The sequence below is a fragment of the Pimephales promelas genome, chromosome 5, assembly GCF_988280905.1.
Source record: "Pimephales promelas chromosome 5, fPimPro1.hap1.1, whole genome shotgun sequence".
In the NCBI taxonomy this organism is placed as follows: Eukaryota; Metazoa; Chordata; class Actinopteri; order Cypriniformes; family Leuciscidae; genus Pimephales; species Pimephales promelas.
In genome coordinates, this window is record NC_142773.1 from 41,947,111 (window position 1) to 41,962,401 (window position 15,291).

Below are 15,291 nucleotides of genomic sequence, written 5' to 3' on the forward strand. Positions count from 1 at the left end.
ACCAGAAAAAAAAAAACGACAGTGTTACCCCTTACGTTTTTTTTAGTTTTTGGGCGAAAAATCAAGTTTCTCCAATCATCTCAAAACTCTGGATTATGATAGAGGGCCGCGAGACTTTGACCCGAGCGCAAAAATGGAGGCTCTAGACCCTTCCAGAGCTGAGATATCGAAACTCAAAATTTCGACCCGAAAAAAAAACGACAGTGTTACCCCTTACGTTTTTTTTCGTTTTTGGGCGAAAAATCAAGTTTCTCCAATCTTCTCAAAACTCTGGATTATGATAGAGGGCCGCGAGACTTTGACCCGAGCGCAAAAATGGAGGCTCTAGACCCTTCCAGAGCTGAGATATCGAAACTCAAAATTTCGACCCGAAAAAAAAACGACAGTGTTACCCCTTACGTTTTTTTTAGTTTTTGGGCGAAAAATCAAGTTTCTCCAATCTTCTCAAAACTCTGGATTATGATAGAGGGCCGCGAGACTTTGACCCGAGCGCAAAAATGGAGGCTCTAGACCCTTCCAGAGCTGAGATATCGAAACTCAAAATTTCGACCCCAAAAAAAACCGACAGTGTTACCCCTTACGTTTTTTTTCGTTTTCGGGCGAAAAATCAAGTTTCTCCAATCTTCTCAAAACTCTGGATTATGATAGAGGGCCGCGAGACTTTGACCCGAGCGCAAAAATGGAGGCTCTAGACCCTTCCAGAGCTGAGATATCGAAACTCAAAATTTCGACCCGAAAAAAAAACGACAGTGTTACCCCTTACGTTTTTTTTCGTTTTTGGGCGAAAAATCAAGTTTCTCCAATCTTCTCAAAACTCTGGATTATGATAGAGGGCCGCGAGACTTTGACCCGAGCGCAAAAATGGAGGCTCTAGACCCTTCCAGAGCTGAGATATCGAAACTCAAAATTTCGACCCGAAAAAAAAAACGACAGTGTTACCCCTTACGTTTTTTTTCGTTTTCGGGCGAAAAATCAAGTTTCTCCAATCTTCTCAAAACTCTGGATTATGATAGAGGGCCGCGAGACTTTGACCCGAGCGCAAAAATGGAGGCTCTAGACCCTTCCAAGGCTGAGATATCGAAACTCAAAATTTCGACCCGAAAAAAAACCGACAGTGTTACCCCTTACGTTTTTTTTAGTTTTTGGGCGAAAAATCAAGTTTCTCCAATCTTCTCAAAACTCTGGATTATGATAGAGGGCCGCGAGACTTTGACCCGAGCGCAAAAATGGAGGCTCTAGACCCTTCCAGAGCTGAGATATCGAAACTCAAAATTTCGACCCCAAAAAAAAACGACAGTGTTACCCCTTACGTTTTTTTTAGTTTTTGGGCGAAAAATCAAGTTTCTCCAATCTTCTCAAAACTCTGGATTATGATAGAGGGCCGCGAGACTTTGACCCGAGCGCAAAAATGGAGGCTCTAGACCCTTCCAGAGCTGAGATATCGAAACTCAAAATTTCGACCAGAAAAAAAAACGACAGTGTTACCCCTTACGTTTTTTTTAGTTTTTGGGCAAAAAATCAAGTTTCTCCAATCTTCTCAAAACTCTGGATTATGATAGAGGGCCGCGAGACTTTGACCCGAGCGCAAAAATGGAGGCTCTAGACCATTCCAGAGCTGAGATATCGAAACTCAAAATTTCGACCAGAAAAAAAAAACGACAGTGTTACCCCTTACATTTTTTTTAGTTTTTGGGCGAAAAATCAAGTTTCTCCAATCTTCTCAAAACTCTGGATTATGATAGAGGGCCGCGAGACTTTGACCCGAGCGCAAAAATGGAGGCTCTAGACCATTCCAGAGCTGAGATATCGAAACTCAAAATTTCGACCAGAAAAAAAAAACGACAGTGTTACCCCTTACGTTTTTTTTAGTTTTTGGGCGAAAAATCAAGTTTCTCCAATCTTCTCAAAACTCTGGATTATGATAGAGGGCCGCGAGACTTTGACCCGAGCGCAAAAATGGAGGCTCTAGACCCTTCCAAAGCTGAGATATCGAAACTCAAAATTTCGACCCGAAAAAAAAAACGACAGTGTTACCCCTTACGTTTTTTTTAGTTTTTGGGCGAAAAATAAAGTTTCTCCAATCTTCTCAAAACTCTGGATTATGATAGATGGCCGCGAGACTTTGACCCGAGCGCAAAAATGGAGGCTCTAGACCCTTCCAAAGCTGAGATATCGAAACTCAAAATTTCGACCCGAAAAAAAAACGACAGTGTTACCCCTTACGTTTTTTTTCGTTTTCGGGCGAAAAATCAAGTTTCTCCAATCTTCTCAAAACTCTGGATTATGATAGAGGGCCGCGAGACTTTGACCCGAGCGCAAAAATGGAGGCTCTAGACCCTTCCAGAGCTGAGATATCGAAACTCAAAATTTCGACCCGAAAAAAAAACGACAGTGTTACCCCTTACGTTTTTTTTAGTTTTTGGGCGAAAAATCAAGTTTCTCCTATCTTCTCAAAACTCTGGATTATGATAGAGGGCCGCGAGACTTTGACCCGAGCGCAAAAATGGAGGCTCTAGACCCTTCCAGAGCTGAGATATCGAAACTCAAAATTTCGACCCCAAAAAAAAACGACAGTGTTACCCCTTACGTTTTTTTCCGTTTTCGGGCGAAAAATCAAGTTTCTCCAATCTTCTCAAAACTCTGGATTATGATAGAGGGCCGCGAGACTTTGACCCGAGCGCAAAAATGGAGGCTCTAGACCCTTCCAGAGCTGAGATATCGAAACTCAAAATTTCGACCCCAAAAAAAAACGACAGTGTTACCCCTTACGTTTTTTTTAGTTTTTGGGCGAAAAATCAAGTTTCTCCAATCTTCTCAAAACTCTGGATTATGATAGAGGGCCGCGAGACTTTGACCCGAGCGCAAAAATGGAGGCTCTAGACCCTTCCAGAGCTGAGATATCGAAACTCAAAATTTCGACCCGAAAAAAAAACGACAGTGTTACCCCTTACGTTTTTTTTAGTTTTTGGGCGAAAAATCAAGTTTCTCCTATCTTCTCAAAACTCTGGATTATGATAGAGGGCCGCGAGACTTTGACCCGAGCGCAAAAATGGAGGCTCTAGACCCTTCCAGAGCTGAGATATCGAAACTCAAAATTTCGACCCCAAAAAAAAACGACAGTGTTACCCCTTACGTTTTTTTTCGTTTTCGGGCGAAAAATCAAGTTTCTCCAATCTTCTCAAAACTCTGGATTATGATAGAGGGCCGCGAGACTTTGACCCGAGCGCAAAAATGGAGGCTCTAGACCCTTCCAGAGCTGAGATATCGAAACTCAAAATTTCGACCCCAAAAAAAAACGACAGTGTTACCCCTTACGTTTTTTTTAGTTTTTGGGCGAAAAATCAAGTTTCTCCAATCTTCTCAAAACTCTGGATTATGATAGAGGGCCGCGAGACTTTGACCCGAGCGCAAAAATGGAGGCTCTAGACCCTTCCAGAGCTGAGATATCGAAACTCAAAATTTCGACCCCAAAAAAAACCGACAGTGTTACCCCTTACGTTTTTTTTCGTTTTCGGGCGAAAAATAAAGTTTCTCCAATCTTCTCAAAACTCTGGATTATGATAGATGGCCGCGAGACTTTGACCCGAGCGCAAAAATGGAGGCTCTAGACCCTTCCAAAGCTGAGATATCGAAACTCAAAATTTCGACCCGAAAAAAAAACGACAGTGTTACCCCTTACGTTTTTTTTCGTTTTCGGGCGAAAAATCAAGTTTCTCCAATCTTCTCAAAACTCTGGATTATGATAGAGGGCCGCGAGACTTTGACCCGAGCGCAAAAATGGAGGCTCTAGACCCTTCCAGAGCTGAGATATCGAAACTCAAAATTTCGACCCGAAAAAAAAACGACAGTGTTACCCCTTACGTTTTTTTTCGTTTTCGGGCGAAAAATCAAGTTTCTCCAATCTTCTCAAAACTCTGGATTATGATAGAGGGCCGCGAGACTTTGACCCGAGCGCAAAAATGGAGGCTCTAGACCCTTCCAGAGCTGAGATATCGAAACTCAAAATTTCGACCAGAAAAAAAAACGACAGTGTTACCCCTTACGTTTTTTTTAGTTTTTGGGCGAAAAATCAAGTTTCTCCAATCTTCTCAAAACTCTGGATTATGATAGAGGGCCGCGAGACTTTGACCCGAGCGCAAAAATGGAGGCTCTAGACCATTCCACAGCTGAGATATCGAAACTCAAAATTTCGACCAGAAAAAAAAAAACGACAGTGTTACCCCTTACGTTTTTTTTAGTTTTTGGGCGAAAAATCAAGTTTCTCCAATCTTCTCAAAACTCTGGATTATGATAGAGGGCCGCGAGACTTTGACCCGAGCGCAAAAATGGAGGCTCTAGACCCTTCCAGAGCTGAGATATCGAAACTCAAAATTTCGACCCGAAAAAAAAAACGACAGTGTTACCCCTTACGTTTTTTTTAGTTTTTGGGCGAAAAATCAAGTTTCTCCAATCTTCTCAAAACTCTGGATTATGATAGAGGGCCGCGAGACTTTGACCCGAGCGCAAAAATGGAGGCTCTAGACCCTTCCAAAGCTGAGATATCGAAACTCAAAATTTCGACCCGAAAAAAAAACGACAGTGTTACCCCTTACGTTTTTTTTAGTTTTTGGGCGAAAAATAAAGTTTCTCCAATCTTCTCAAAACTCTGGATTATGATAGATGGCCGCGAGACTTTGACCCGAGCGCAAAAATGGAGGCTCTAGACCCTTCCAAAGCTGAGATATCGAAACTCAAAATTTCGACCCGAAAAAAAAACGACAGTGTTACCCCTTACGTTTTTTTTCGTTTTTGGGCGAAAAATCAAGTTTCTCCAATCTTCTCAAAACTCTGGATTATGATAGAGGGCCGCGAGACTTTGACCCGAGCGCAAAAATGGAGGCTCTAGACCCTTCCAGAGCTGAGATATCGAAACTCAAAATTTCGACCCGAAAAAAAAACGACAGTGTTACCCCTTACGTTTTTTTTAGTTTTTGGGCGAAAAATCAAGTTTCTCCAATCTTCTCAAAACTCTGGATTATGATAGAGGGCCGCGAGACTTTGACCCGAGCGCAAAAATGGAGGCTCTAGACCCTTCCAGAGCTGAGATATCGAAACTCAAAATTTCGACCCAAAAAAAAAACGACAGTGTTACCCCTTACGTTTTTTTTCGTTTTCGGGCAAAAAATCAAGTTTCTCCAATCTTCTCAAAACTCTGGATTATGATAGAGGGCCGCGAGACTTTGACCCGAGCGCAAAAATGGAGGCTCTAGACCCTTCCAGAGCTGAGATATCGAAACTCAAAATTTCGACCCGAAAAAAAAACGACAGTGTTACCCCTTACGTTTTTTTTAGTTTTCGGGCGAAAAATCAAGTTTCTCCAATCTTCTCAGAACTCTGGATTATGATAGAGGGCCGCGAGACTTTGACCCGAGCGCAAAAATGGAGGCTCTAGACCCTTCCAAAGCTGAGATATCGAAACTCAAAATTTCGACCCGAAAAAAAAACGACAGTGTTACCCCTTACGTTTTTTTTAGTTTTTGGGCGAAAAATAAAGTTTCTCCAATCTTCTCAAAACTCTGGATTATGATAGATGGCCGCGAGACTTTGACCCGAGCGCAAAAATGGAGGCTCTAGACCCTTCCAAAGCTGAGATATCGAAACTCAAAATTTCGACCCGAAAAAAAAACGACAGTGTTACCCCTTACGTTTTTTTTCGTTTTCGGGCGAAAAATCAAGTTTCTCCAATCTTCTCAAAACTCTGGATTATGATAGAGGGCCGCGAGACTTTGACCCGAGCGCAAAAGTGGAGGCTCTAGACCCTTCCAGAGCTGAGATATCGAAACTCAAAATTTCGACCCGAAAAAAAAACGACAGTGTTACCCCTTACGTTTTTTTTAGTTTTTGGACGAAAAATCAAGTTTCTCCTATCTTCTCAAAACTCTGGATTATGATAGAGGGCCGCGAGACTTTGACCCGAGCGCAAAAATGGAGGCTCTAGACCCTTCCAGAGCTGAGATATCGAAACTCAAAATTTCGACCCGAAAAAAAAACGACAGTGTTACCCCTTACGTTTTTTTTAGTTTTTGGGCGAAAAATCAAGTTTCTCCAATCTTCTCAAAACTCTGGATTATGATAGAGGGCCGCGAGACTTTGACCCGAGCGCAAAAATGGAGGCTCTAGACCATTCCAGAGCTGAGATATCGAAACTCAAAATTTCGACCAGAAAAAAAAAACGACAGTGTTACCCCTTACGTTTTTTTTAGTTTTTGGGCGAAAAATCAAGTTTCTCCAATCTTCTCAAAACTCTGGATTATGATAGAGGGCCGCGAGACTTTGACCCGAGCGCAAAAATGGAGGCTCTAGACCATTCCAGAGCTGAGATATCGAAACTCAAAATTTCGACCAGAAAAAAAAAAACGACAGTGTTACCCCTTACGTTTTTTTTAGTTTTTGGGCGAAAAATCAAGTTTCTCCAATCTTCTCAAAACTCTGGATTATGATAGAGGGCCGCGAGACTTTGACCCGAGCGCAAAAATGGAGGCTCTAGACCCTTCCAGAGCTGAGATATCGAAACTCAAAATTTCGACCCGAAAAAAAAACGACAGTGTTACCCCTTACGTTTTTTTTAGTTTTTGGGCGAAAAATCAAGTTTCTCCAATCTTCTCAAAACTCTGGATTATGATAGAGGGCCGCGAGACTTTGACCCGAGCGCAAAAATTGAGGCTCTAGACCCTTCCAGAGCTGAGATATCGAAACTCAAAATTTCGACCCCAAAAAAAAACGACAGTGTTACCCCTTACGTTTTTTTTCGTTTTCGGGCGAAAAATCAAGTTTCTCCAATCTTCTCAAAACTCTGGATTATGATAGAGGGCCGCGAGACTTTGACCCGAGCGCAAAAATGGAGGCTCTAGACCCTTCCAAAGCTGAGATATCGAAACTCAAAATTTCGACCCGAAAAAAAAACGACAGTGTTACCCCTTACGTTTTTTTTAGTTTTCGGGCGAAAAATCAAGTTTCTCCAATCTTCTCAGAACTCTGGATTATGATAGAGGGCCGCGAGACTTTGACCCGAGCACAAAAATGGAGGCTCTAGACCCTTCCAAAGCTGAGATATCGAAACTCAAAATTTCGACCCGAAAAAAAAACGACAGTGTTACCCCTTACGTTTTTTTTAGTTTTTGGGCGAAAAATCAAGTTTCTCCAATATTCTCAAAACTCTGGATTATGATAGAGGGCCGAGAGACTTTGACCCGAGCGCAAAAATGGAGGCTCTAGACCCTTCCAGAGCTGAGATATCGAAACTCAAAATTTCGACCCGAAAAAAAAAACGACAGTGTTACCCCTTACGTTTTTTTTAGTTTTTGGGCGAAAAATCAAGTTTCTCCAATCTTCTCAAAACTCTGGATTATGATAGAGGGCCGCGAGACTTTGACCCGAGCGCAAAAATGGAGGCTCTAGACCCTTCCAGAGCTGAGATATCGAAACTCAAAATTTCGACCCGAAAAAAAAACGACAGTGTTACCCCTTACGTTTTTTTTCGTTTTCGGGCGAAAAAACAAGTTTCTCCAATCTTCTCAAAACTCTGGATTATGATAGAGGGCCGCGAGACTTTGACCCGAGCGCAAAAATGGAGGCTCTAGACCCTTCCAGAGCTGAGATATCGAAACTCAAAATTTCGACCAGAAAAAAAAACGACAGTGTTACCCCTTACGTTTTTTTTAGTTTTTGGGCGAAAAATCAAGTTTCTCCAATCTTCTCAAAACTCTGGATTATGATAGAGGGCCGCGAGACTTTGACCCGAGCGCAAAAATGGAGGCTCTAGACCATTCCACAGCTGAGATATCGAAACTCAAAATTTCGACCAGAAAAAAAAAAACGACAGTGTTACCCCTTACGTTTTTTTTTAGTTTTTGGGCGAAAAATCAAGTTTCTCCAATCTTCTCAAAACTCTGGATTATGATAGAGGGCCGCGAGACTTTGACCCGAGCGCAAAAATGGAGGCTCTAGACCCTTCCAGAGCTGAGATATCGAAACTCAAAATTTCGACCCGAAAAAAAAAACGACAGTGTTACCCCTTACGTTTTTTTTAGTTTTTGGGCGAAAAATCAAGTTTCTCCAATCTTCTCAAAACTCTGGATTATGATAGAGGGCCGCGAGACTTTGACCCGAGCGCAAAAATGGAGGCTCTAGACCCTTCCAAAGCTGAGATATCGAAACTCAAAATTTCGACCCGAAAAAAAAACGACAGTGTTACCCCTTACGTTTTTTTTAGTTTTTGGGCGAAAAATAAAGTTTCTCCAATCTTCTCAAAACTCTGGATTATGATAGATGGCCGCGAGACTTTGACCCGAGCGCAAAAATGGAGGCTCTAGACCCTTCCAAAGCTGAGATATCGAAACTCAAAATTTCGACCCGAAAAAAAAACGACAGTGTTACCCCTTACGTTTTTTTTCGTTTTCGGGCGAAAAATCAAGTTTCTCCAATCTTCTCAAAACTCTGGATTATGATAGAGGGCCGCGAGACTTTGACCCGAGCGCAAAAATGGAGGCTCTAGACCCTTCCAGAGCTGAGATATCGAAACTCAAAATTTCGACCCGAAAAAAAAACGACAGTGTTACCCCTTACGTTTTTTTTAGTTTTTGGGCGAAAAATCAAGTTTCTCCAATCTTCTCAAAACTCTGGATTATGATAGAGGGCCGCGAGACTTTGACCCGAGCGCAAAAATGGAGGCTCTAGACCCTTCCAGAGCTGAGATATCGAAACTCAAAATTTCGACCCAAAAAAAAAACGACAGTGTTACCCCTTACGTTTTTTTTCGTTTTCGGGCAAAAAATCAAGTTTCTCCAATCTTCTCAAAACTCTGGATTATGATAGAGGGCCGCGAGACTTTGACCCGAGCGCAAAAATGGAGGCTCTAGACCCTTCCAGAGCTGAGATATCGAAACTCAAAATTTCGACCCGAAAAAAATACGACAGTGTTACCCCTTACGTTTTTTTTAGTTTTTGGGCGAAAAATCAAGTTTCTCCAATCTTCTCAAAACTCTGGATTATGATAGAGGGCCGCGAGACTTTGACCCGAGCGCAAAAATGGAGGCTCTAGACCCTTCCAGAGCTGAGATATCGAAACTCAAAATTTCGACCCGAAAAAAAAACGACAGTGTTACCCCTTACGTTTTTTTTAGTTTTTGGGCGAAAAATCAAGTTTCTCCAATCTTCTCAAAACTCTGGATTATGATAGAGGGCCGCGAGACTTTGACCCGAGCGCAAAAATGGAGGCTCTAGACCCTTCCAGAGCTGAGATATCGAAACTCAAAATTTCGACCAGAAAAAAAAAAACGACAGTGTTACCCCTTACGTTTTTTTTAGTTTTTGGGCGAAAAATCAAGTTTCTCCAATCATCTCAAAACTCTGGATTATGATAGAGGGCCGCGAGACTTTGACCCGAGCGCAAAAATGGAGGCTCTAGACCCTTCCAGAGCTGAGATATCGAAACTCAAAATTTCGACCCGAAAAAAAAACGACAGTGTTACCCCTTACGTTTTTTTTCGTTTTTGGGCGAAAAATCAAGTTTCTCCAATCTTCTCAAAACTCTGGATTATGATAGAGGGCCGCGAGACTTTGACCCGAGCGCAAAAATGGAGGCTCTAGACCCTTCCAGAGCTGAGATATCGAAACTCAAAATTTCGACCCGAAAAAAAAACGACAGTGTTACCCCTTACGTTTTTTTTAGTTTTTGGGCGAAAAATCAAGTTTCTCCAATCTTCTCAAAACTCTGGATTATGATAGAGGGCCGCGAGACTTTGACCCGAGCGCAAAAATGGAGGCTCTAGACCCTTCCAGAGCTGAGATATCGAAACTCAAAATTTCGACCCCAAAAAAAACCGACAGTGTTACCCCTTACGTTTTTTTTCGTTTTCGGGCGAAAAATCAAGTTTCTCCAATCTTCTCAAAACTCTGGATTATGATAGAGGGCCGCGAGACTTTGACCCGAGCGCAAAAATGGAGGCTCTAGACCCTTCCAGAGCTGAGATATCGAAACTCAAAATTTCGACCCGAAAAAAAAACGACAGTGTTACCCCTTACGTTTTTTTTCGTTTTTGGGCGAAAAATCAAGTTTCTCCAATCTTCTCAAAACTCTGGATTATGATAGAGGGCCGCGAGACTTTGACCCGAGCGCAAAAATGGAGGCTCTAGACCCTTCCAGAGCTGAGATATCGAAACTCAAAATTTCGACCCGAAAAAAAAAACGACAGTGTTACCCCTTACGTTTTTTTTCGTTTTCGGGCGAAAAATCAAGTTTCTCCAATCTTCTCAAAACTCTGGATTATGATAGAGGGCCGCGAGACTTTGACCCGAGCGCAAAAATGGAGGCTCTAGACCCTTCCAAGGCTGAGATATCGAAACTCAAAATTTCGACCCGAAAAAAAACCGACAGTGTTACCCCTTACGTTTTTTTTAGTTTTTGGGCGAAAAATCAAGTTTCTCCAATCTTCTCAAAACTCTGGATTATGATAGAGGGCCGCGAGACTTTGACCCGAGCGCAAAAATGGAGGCTCTAGACCCTTCCAGAGCTGAGATATCGAAACTCAAAATTTCGACCCCAAAAAAAAACGACAGTGTTACCCCTTACGTTTTTTTTAGTTTTTGGGCGAAAAATCAAGTTTCTCCAATCTTCTCAAAACTCTGGATTATGATAGAGGGCCGCGAGACTTTGACCCGAGCGCAAAAATGGAGGCTCTAGACCCTTCCAGAGCTGAGATATCGAAACTCAAAATTTCGACCAGAAAAAAAAACGACAGTGTTACCCCTTACGTTTTTTTTAGTTTTTGGGCAAAAAATCAAGTTTCTCCAATCTTCTCAAAACTCTGGATTATGATAGAGGGCCGCGAGACTTTGACCCGAGCGCAAAAATGGAGGCTCTAGACCATTCCAGAGCTGAGATATCGAAACTCAAAATTTCGACCAGAAAAAAAAAACGACAGTGTTACCCCTTACATTTTTTTTAGTTTTTGGGCGAAAAATCAAGTTTCTCCAATCTTCTCAAAACTCTGGATTATGATAGAGGGCCGCGAGACTTTGACCCGAGCGCAAAAATGGAGGCTCTAGACCATTCCAGAGCTGAGATATCGAAACTCAAAATTTCGACCAGAAAAAAAAAACGACAGTGTTACCCCTTACGTTTTTTTTAGTTTTTGGGCGAAAAATCAAGTTTCTCCAATCTTCTCAAAACTCTGGATTATGATAGAGGGCCGCGAGACTTTGACCCGAGCGCAAAAATGGAGGCTCTAGACCCTTCCAAAGCTGAGATATCGAAACTCAAAATTTCGACCCGAAAAAAAAAACGACAGTGTTACCCCTTACGTTTTTTTTAGTTTTTGGGCGAAAAATAAAGTTTCTCCAATCTTCTCAAAACTCTGGATTATGATAGATGGCCGCGAGACTTTGACCCGAGCGCAAAAATGGAGGCTCTAGACCCTTCCAAAGCTGAGATATCGAAACTCAAAATTTCGACCCGAAAAAAAAACGACAGTGTTACCCCTTACGTTTTTTTTCGTTTTCGGGCGAAAAATCAAGTTTCTCCAATCTTCTCAAAACTCTGGATTATGATAGAGGGCCGCGAGACTTTGACCCGAGCGCAAAAATGGAGGCTCTAGACCCTTCCAGAGCTGAGATATCGAAACTCAAAATTTCGACCCGAAAAAAAAACGACAGTGTTACCCCTTACGTTTTTTTTAGTTTTTGGGCGAAAAATCAAGTTTCTCCTATCTTCTCAAAACTCTGGATTATGATAGAGGGCCGCGAGACTTTGACCCGAGCGCAAAAATGGAGGCTCTAGACCCTTCCAGAGCTGAGATATCGAAACTCAAAATTTCGACCCCAAAAAAAAACGACAGTGTTACCCCTTACGTTTTTTTCCGTTTTCGGGCGAAAAATCAAGTTTCTCCAATCTTCTCAAAACTCTGGATTATGATAGAGGGCCGCGAGACTTTGACCCGAGCGCAAAAATGGAGGCTCTAGACCCTTCCAGAGCTGAGATATCGAAACTCAAAATTTCGACCCCAAAAAAAAACGACAGTGTTACCCCTTACGTTTTTTTTAGTTTTTGGGCGAAAAATCAAGTTTCTCCAATCTTCTCAAAACTCTGGATTATGATAGAGGGCCGCGAGACTTTGACCCGAGCGCAAAAATGGAGGCTCTAGACCCTTCCAGAGCTGAGATATCGAAACTCAAAATTTCGACCCGAAAAAAAAACGACAGTGTTACCCCTTACGTTTTTTTTAGTTTTTGGGCGAAAAATCAAGTTTCTCCTATCTTCTCAAAACTCTGGATTATGATAGAGGGCCGCGAGACTTTGACCCGAGCGCAAAAATGGAGGCTCTAGACCCTTCCAGAGCTGAGATATCGAAACTCAAAATTTCGACCCCAAAAAAAAACGACAGTGTTACCCCTTACGTTTTTTTTCGTTTTCGGGCGAAAAATCAAGTTTCTCCAATCTTCTCAAAACTCTGGATTATGATAGAGGGCCGCGAGACTTTGACCCGAGCGCAAAAATGGAGGCTCTAGACCCTTCCAGAGCTGAGATATCGAAACTCAAAATTTCGACCCCAAAAAAAAACGACAGTGTTACCCCTTACGTTTTTTTTAGTTTTTGGGCGAAAAATCAAGTTTCTCCAATCTTCTCAAAACTCTGGATTATGATAGAGGGCCGCGAGACTTTGACCCGAGCGCAAAAATGGAGGCTCTAGACCCTTCCAGAGCTGAGATATCGAAACTCAAAATTTCGACCCCAAAAAAAACCGACAGTGTTACCCCTTACGTTTTTTTTCGTTTTCGGGCGAAAAATCAAGTTTCTCCAATCTTCTCAAAACTCTGGATTATGATAAAGGGCCGCGAGACTTTGACCCGAGCGCAAAAATGGAGGCTCTAGACCCTTCCAGAGCTGAGATATCGAAACTCAAAATTTCGACCCGAAAAAAAAACGACAGTGTTACCCCTTACGTTTTTTTTTAGTTTTTGGGCAAAAAATCAAGTTTCTCCAATCTTCTCAAAACTCTGGATTATGATAGAGGGCCGCGAGACTTTGACCAGAGCGCAAAAATGGAGGCTCTAGACCATTCCAGAGCTGAGATATCGAAACTCAAAATTTCGACCAGAAAAAAAAAAACGACAGTGTTACCCCTTACGTTTTTTTTAGTTTTTGGGCGAAAAATCAAGTTTCTCCAATCTTCTCAAAACTCTGGATTATGATAGAGGGCCGAGAGACTTTGACCCGAGCGCAAAAATGGAGGCTCTAGACCCTTCCAGAGCTGAGATATCGAAACTCAAAATTTCGACCCGAAAAAAAAAACGACAGTGTTACCCCTTACGTTTTTTTTAGTTTTTGGGCGAAAAATCAAGTTTCTCCAATCTTCTCAAAACTCTGGATTATGATAGAGGGCCGCGAGACTTTGACCCGAGCGCAAAAATGGAGGCTCTAGACCCTTCCAGAGCTGAGATATCGAAACTCAAAATTTCGACCCGAAAAAAAAACGACAGTGTTACCCCTTACGTTTTTTTTCGTTTTCGGGCGAAAAATCAAGTTTCTCCAATCTTCTCAAAACTCTGGATTATGATAGAGGGCCGCGAGACTTTGACCCGAGCGCAAAAATGGAGGCTCTAGACCCTTCCAGAGCTGAGATATCGAAACTCAAAATTTCGACCAGAAAAAAAAAACGACAGTGTTACCCCTTACGTTTTTTTTAGTTTTTGGGCGAAAAATCAAGTTTCTCCAATCTTCTCAAAACTCTGGATTATGATAGAGGGCCGCGAGACTTTGACCCGAGCGCAAAAATGGAGGCTCTAGACCATTCCACAGCTGAGATATCGAAACTCAAAATTTCGACCAGAAAAAAAAAAACGACAGTGTTACCCCTTACGTTTTTTTTAGTTTTTGGGCGAAAAATCAAGTTTCTCCAATCTTCTCAAAACTCTGGATTATGATAGAGGGCCGCGAGACTTTGACCCGAGCGCAAAAATGGAGGCTCTAGACCATTCCAGAGCTGAGATATCGAAACTCAAAATTTCGACCAGAAAAAAAAACGACAGTGTTACCCCTTACGTTTTTTTTAGTTTTTGGGCGAAAAATCAAGTTTCTCCAATCTTCTCAAAACTCTGGATTATGATAGAGGGCCGCGAGACTTTGACCCGAGCGCAAAAATGGAGGCTCTAGACCCTTCCAGAGCTGAGATATCGAAACTCAAAATTTCGACCCGAAAAAAAAACGACAGTGTTACCCCTTACGTTTTTTTTAGTTTTTGGGCGAAAAATCAAGTTTCTCCAATCTTCTCAAAACTCTGGATTATGATAGAGGGCCGCGAGACTTTGACCCGAGCGCAAAAATTGAGGCTCTAGACCCTTCCAGAGCTGAGATATCGAAACTCAAAATTTCGACCCCAAAAAAAAACGACAGTGTTACCCCTTACGTTTTTTTTCGTTTTCGGGCGAAAAATCAAGTTTCTCCAATCTTCTCAAAACTCTGGATTATGATAGAGGGCCGCGAGACTTTGACCCGAGCGCAAAAATGGAGGCTCTAGACCCTTCCAAAGCTGAGATATCGAAACTCAAAATTTCGACCCGAAAAAAAAACGACAGTGTTACCCCTTACGTTTTTTTTAGTTTTCGGGCGAAAAATCAAGTTTCTCCAATCTTCTCAGAACTCTGGATTATGATAGAGGGCCGCGAGACTTTGACCCGAGCGCAAAAATGGAGGCTCTAGACCCTTCCAAAGCTGAGATATCGAAACTCAAAATTTCGACCCGAAAAAAAAACGACAGTGTTACCCCTTACGTTTTTTTTAGTTTTTGGGCGAAAAATAAAGTTTCTCCAATCTTCTCAAAACTCTGGATTATGATAGATGGCCGCGAGACTTTGACCCGAGCGCAAAAATGGAGGCTCTAGACCCTTCCAAAGCTGAGATATCGAAACTCAAAATTTCGACCCGAAAAAAAAACGACAGTGTTACCCCTTACGTTTTTTTTCGTTTTCGGGCGAAAAATCAAGTTTCTCCAATCTTCTCAAAACTCTGGATTATGATAGAGGGCCGCGAGACTTTGACCCGAGCGCAAAAGTGGAGGCTCTAGACCCTTCCAGAGCTGAGATATCGAAACTCAAAATTTCGACCCGAAAAAAAAACGACAGTGTTACCCCTTACGTTTTTTTTAGTTTTTGGGCGAAAAATCAAGTTTCTCCTATCTTCTCAAAACTCTGGATTATGATAGAGGGCCGCGAGACTTTGACCCGAGCGCAAAAATGGAGGCTCTAGACCCTTCCAGA